Here is a 6,607-nt window from a genome sequence, read left to right on the forward strand (position 1 = left end):
CTATAGGAAATTAAAATAACATAATTGCATAATTAAAAAATTCAATATGAGGGCCAAATGATAAATTTGAGAAAACTTCTTAGAATGAAGATCAGCAAAAACAAGTGAGGGGAAGTAAAAGGGAAAGGCTAAGAGAGATGGGTGATCATGGCTAGGAAATTGATGACATTCCTAAGAAAGGGAGCAGAGAACACTCAGAGAGGCAGACAAATCCAGAGAAAAAGATGACAATTTCCCAGATCTGAAGAAAGTCACAAGTCTTGAAATTGGCAGGACCTACCAGAAAAGGTCAGAGCCTGAAAACAGCCTGGAGAATTTCAGATCACCAAGTAGGGACAAAGAGAGGGCCGCCAAACTTTAGACTGAAAAAAACATCAGATTATTTACTAAGAGAGTCAGATTGACCTCAGCACTATTAGCAGCAATGCTAAAGGCTAGAGCATTGCCTCTTAACTCCATGGCACCCGCACACCTCTGGGGATCTTGTTCACATTCAGATTCTGGGATGGGTTCACATTTCCACTTTCTAGCAAGCTCCTTGGTGATGTTGATGTCACTGCTCTGCGAACCATACATTTTTTTGTTTGTTTTTGTTTTAGCCGGACTGTGGACCACAATTTGAGTGGTCAGGGTCTTGATGGGATGTCTAGCATCTAAAAGAGGTAACAATGTCCTTAGTGGAGGATTATGTCCAATCGGCCTTTCCTTCCACCTCATTCCCTGGGTGACACCTGAGCTGCCCTCAGTTACCTCGAGTTGCCAGATGTAGATGTAATAAAAACACAGAACATGCAGTTACGTCTGTGTCTGCCCATCCTCCTGGGACCCTGAGAGTCTGTCCTTTTTGTTCTTAATCAAGGTTACCTTTTTCCTTTTCCTCAAACAGAACCATGTTTATGCTCTTGTGTCCTGAGACGGGGTGAAATTTGCCTTCATCAACATTCTAATTTTAAAACCAACTTGGCAACTTTTGCCCTCCATCAATTTGAGTACATCTACTTTGAGCACTTTGAAAGTCGCATCTTTTGTTTGTTTGTTTGTTTGATGACACCAAGTCACCATTCTATTCCAGAGAACTGTGTCACTGGTCAGGGGGTTTTCTGTGTAAAGGAACCTTTTCTTTTGCATAAATGACCTATCAAAGTTTGTGTTAAGACTCGGGAACTAACTCCTACAACCAGTAAACCATTTAGAATTTGTCACTAAACAATTACTTTCCATCAACAGGGAACAAACATTCTCCTCTCCCCCTAGCTCCAGACAACCACTAATCTATGTTCTGTGTCTATGGATTTGCCTAATCTGAACATTCATGTAAATGGAATCATATGATATGTTATTTTTTTTAAACTGGCTTCTCTCCCTTAGACACATGAAGGAGACATGCTTACATCTGCCGGGATCAACTCGGCGACTCGAGGTGAGTGACGGGTGCCGCAAGCTTGAAGAACACACAGACACAGACTGAAGAGAAAAGTGGGACCGGGGGACTCAAGACCTCTAGGATCAAGAGCCCTGCTGACTCATCCCAGGTTGCTTTTATTGAGTTCGTGGGCTAACATTCTCAGGTTACACTCATAAACAATCAAAGGCCTCACATGACTGGGGCAATGATCCTTGTTTGCCTCCTGGGTCCGAGCTGAGCAGGTGTGGATTTGAGCTGGGCCTGGAGAGCAAAACAGCCCTGGGGGCAGGAGACCTCTCTCAGATATTGGGGGTCTGTGCCCCACCCCTGTTGGCCCCTCTGCGACTGTGCCTGTCTTAGGTTGTTCCTCCCTTGAGGAATCTTACCCGTCTCTGGCTAACCAGTCATCCTCCAGGGCCAAACACGGTGATATAAGGAAGGTTCTATGCACCACCCCTGTTGGCCCCTCTGCGGCTGTGCCTGTCTTAGGTTGTTCCTCCTCTGAGGAATCTTACCCGTCTTTGGCTAACCAGCCATCCCTCAGGACCAAACAGGGTGATATTAGTCTCCACGCCCCGCACCCTCAGCTCCTCCACTGCTCAAGAATCCCATCGCTCGGCCCACATCAAAAAGGTTCCCGAATGTCTTCCCACATACATCCACCCAGAGGCCTGTACAGAATTATTCATCACAGCATCACTCTGAGTAACCACCATGGGGAAATGACACAGGGTACATAAGACACAAAGGAAATATAAACTTATTGTGCTTATATGTACCATGTTATATACTGAGACATCAATTCAAAATAAACTCTTGCTTCTCCTAATGACATTGATAAATTCAAATACTATTCAGACATAATATTCAGCCAGACACAAAAGAGTTCATATTTGTGCTTCCTTTTATTTGATGTTGAAAGCAGAGAGATCTAAAATATAATGGTCACAGTCAGAATGGTGGGTTCCTATTGGGGGTTGCTGATTGGGAAATAGCAAAAAAACAGTGCTGTCTAGGTGTTTCAGAAATTCTATGTATTGATTCGAATGTCGACAATACACACATTTATACTTATGAGAAGTCATCAAGCTGTATACTTAATATCTGTGCACCATATGATATGTAAAGCAGTCATCAAATGAGAAAAAATACCAAGAATATTTTTCTCACAAAGCAAACTTCTGGCCCTGGTGTCTTCCTGTGAACTCTTCCAAATATTTAAGATAGAAATAATGACAATCTTGAACACACTGTTACCATACCCACACTGTTTTTATCAGATGAGGAGAATTTTGATACCATCTTAGCAATAGACATTACAGGAAAGGGAAATTATAGCCCAAACTCTTCTTTTTTTACATATATAAATTTATTTATTTATTTCATTTATATATTGGCTGCATTGAGTCTTCATTGCTGCACACGGGCTTTCTCTAGTTGCTGCTAGCAGGGGGTACTCTTCATTGTGGTGCAAGGGCTCCTTGTAGTGGCTTCTCTTGTGGAGCACGGGCTTTAGACGTGTGGGCGTCAGTAGTTGCGGCACACGGGCTCAGTAGTTGTGGCTCACAGGCTCTAGGGCACACGGGCTTAGTTGCTCCACGGCATGTGGAATCTTCCCAGAGCAGGGCTCGAACCTGTGTCCCCTGCATTGGCAGGCGGATTCTTAACCACTGCGCCACCTAGGAAGTCCAGCCCAAACTCTTCTGGATGGCGATGCCAAAATCCAGTACCAGTCTCTAGCAGTCTAGATTCAGAGATTTTTAGAAAGGAAAGAAACTGGGACTTCACGACAGGATTTCCATCAGGATCACTGGCTATTTGGGTGCTGCACAGGAGAGTGGAGAGAAGGGACAATGCCATTGGGTTAGTGGAATGAACATTTGGTGACCAAGTTAGGAGGGCCTGGGGCATCCTCAGCGATGGTCCTGGGTGGGGTCTCTAGGGCGGGGCTATGGAGGGGTCACTCTAGGAGAGTCTAGGGACTCTGTCCTCTGCTACTGCAGTGTCTAGGAACATATGAGAAGCTTGTAGGACCTAGATTCTGGTGAGGAAGGAGAAGCAGAAAAGGTGTGCACTCAGAACCAATGCAGCCAGGGGCCCTCTCCAGCCAGGCTGTAGTCCAGGCTACTCAGACAGTTGCTCACAACAGCAGTCAGTGAGACACTGAGGGTCACAGACATAATTCATTAAATTACCAATGCACCAGCCTGGCCTCCTCCTTCCCCAGTTAATTTGCATGAACTGCTCATCCAGGAATGGTCTGTTGAAGGAGAGTTACCTCTTGGTGGAGACATCATGTGACAGTTGGTTTGGAATGTCCTGAGTTCTGAGCCAGCTTGAGGGCCAAACAGACCACTGGTCATTCAGGGTGGTCAACTGGTCATCAGGAAGGCTCAGTGTGAGACAGCTGACAGTGTGAAGATACTGGGGGAGGATGGACACATGGTTGTACGTCCCCTTGTCTTTCAGAGGGGCTTCTTTTGGAGAAATCTGTCATGTTTGGGGTCAGGGATTGAAACCTAGAGGTGGGAGGCTAGGTCAGGGTTTGAGCCCTTCTTTTGCCTCAGAATCTCCTCCAGGGCATCTACTCTCTCCCGCAGAAACCCTGGGGCAGGGTATTTTGATAAAGAGAGGGAGAGGAGCCCTTGGTTTGTGTATAGGGCCTGATCTAGAAGCCTTAGGGGCTCAGGGATCTCTGTCCTCAAAGAACCAGCTACCCTCCCACCCTAATTCCATCGTGCATTGTGTGACTCTGGATAAGACACTTAAAATCTCTAAATTTCAGTGCTGTGAACTACAGAATGTGGGTTTTTCAACCCCTGCACTGCCCTTTCCACAGGACTGACCTGGGAATCACAGGAGATGATAACAGATACTCTCTGTGAGCTATAAAGTGCCCTTCCCACGTAAGGGATGAAAAGTAAACATCCACCCTTCCCTGTCCTATATCCATCCAAGTCCTCATTCTGGAAGCAACCCTACCTAGTTTCTAACTTATTCTTCCAGACATTTAATGATGAAACACTTATAGAGGATTTTCTGAAGTACTCTTTCTTTTTTAAGAAAAAAAAATATTTATTTATTTTATCTGCGCCAGGTCTTAGTTGCGGCATGCAGGCGGGATCTCGTTCCCTGACCAGGGATCGAACCCAGGCGCCCTGCATTGGGAGTGCGGAGTCTTACCCACTGGATCACCAGGGAAGTCCCCAAAGTACTCTTTCTTAATTCTTCCTTGTATTTAATCATTTTAAGCCTCATACCATGATACTATAGGCTCTATTTAAGGACAGTGCATAGAGCAGAGGCACAGAGGAGTACATCACCTTCCTCAGTTCATGCAGCTCTAGTGGGATTTGAACCCAGGTGATCCAGGCACCAGCACCCATGCTCCCAGTCTATACCGTGCTGTCTTCCTCCACTGCCTCATCTAAATAAAGGTATCTCTTGGGTGTTGTTTTTTTTTTTTTAAATGAAATCTTTTTTTTTTTTCTTCCCACTTAATGTAACTTTGTTTATTTATTTATTTTTTGTGGCACATGGGCTTAGTTGCTCCGCGGCATGTGGGATCTTCCTGGAGCAGGGATTGAACCCGTGTCCCCTGCATTGGTAGGCGGATTCTCAACCACTGCGCCACCTAGGAAGCCCTCTCTTGGGTGTTTTAAGTGCACACCAAACTGTAAGATCTTCCTAAAGCCCAACTTTGATTCAGGAGGCTCTGCTAGGCAGCTGGTGAATAATGGGATCAAAGGCTTGAACTGTGAATAAGTTATCACTAATTTTCCTGTGCTCTTCTGCTAGCAAGATGTCAGCAGCTGTCTTTGTTGTGAATGCATTTCCCAGAATCTGGCCTGATGGATACAAAAAGAAAATTTGATCCTCATTTAAGAAGACATGCACCTCACCCCCAGCAGTGGGTCAGAAAAGTGGGCATCCTGCCACACCCCAAAGTGTACCCTACAAATGAGCCAGTTGAAGGTACTTTGGAAATTAAATCATTAAGTAGATTGAAAAATAATGATTGAAGTTTATTCAGTGTACTACATGTAAGAGAATACTATAGAAATGCTAAGCCACAGTCTTCTTTTTTCCATGTGTGAAAATTTAAATATACTAAGTCAGTCATTTGTGCTATGACTAGAGAACTAAAGATGTATTTACAACTCAGGGTTTTTTGACATTTGGGGGGCGGCTGTATTGGGTCTTTGTTGCTACATATGGGCTTTTTCTCTAGTTGTGGAGAACAGGGGCTACTCTTCATTGCAGTGTGCAGGCTTCTCATTGCTGTGGCTTCTCTTGTTGCCAAGCACAGGCTCTAGGCCCATGGGTTTCAGTAGTTGCAGCACGTGGGCTCAGTAGTTGTGGCATGCAGGCTCAGTAGTTGTGGCTTGTGGGCTCTAGAGCACAGGCTCAGTAGTTGTGGCACACGAGCTTAGTTGCTTCGCAGCATGTGAGATCTTCCCAGACCAGGGATCAAACCTGTGTTCCCTGAAGTGGCAGGTGGATTCTTAACCAGTGCATCACTAGGGAAGTCCCTGGTTTACATTTAATAGTAAACAAAGTCTTAGCTAATGTTTGCGTATTAGCTAATTGCTGAACACTAGCAGAAGTAGGTCTCTCCATAAAACAGTGCAGCCAGATTATTTTTTTTAATTAATAGATTTTAGTATTTAGGACAGTTTTATATTAACATAGAAAATGAGCAGATAATAAAGAAGGTTCTCACATATTCCCTTCCCCCACCCCAGTTTCTCCTGTTATCAACATCTTATATTAGTGTGGTATATTTGTTACTATTAATGAACCAATATTGATATATTATTATTAACTGAAGTCTGTGGTTTACATGAAGGTTTACTCTTTGGCTTATATGTTTCTCTAGGTTTTGACAAATATATAATGTCTTGTATTCACCATTACAGTGTCGTACAGAATAGTTTCACTGCCCCTGTGCTTCACCTGTTAATCCCTCTCCCCTTTCCCCGGAAAACCTGGCAATCACTTATCTTTTTACTATCTTTAAATTTTTGCCTTTTCCAGAATAGTTGGAATCACAGAGCATGTGGATTTCTCAGTCTGACTTCTTTCACTTTGTAATAGACATTTAAGTTTCTTCCATGTTTTTCCATGGCTTGATAGCTCTTTTTTTTTAATCATTGGATAATAATTCATTCCGTGTTTGTACCAAAATTTTTTAAAAATGAA

The sequence above is a fragment of the Hippopotamus amphibius genome, chromosome 8 (genome assembly GCF_030028045.1).
Source record: "Hippopotamus amphibius kiboko isolate mHipAmp2 chromosome 8, mHipAmp2.hap2, whole genome shotgun sequence".
NCBI lineage: Eukaryota > Metazoa > Chordata > Mammalia > Artiodactyla > Hippopotamidae > Hippopotamus > Hippopotamus amphibius.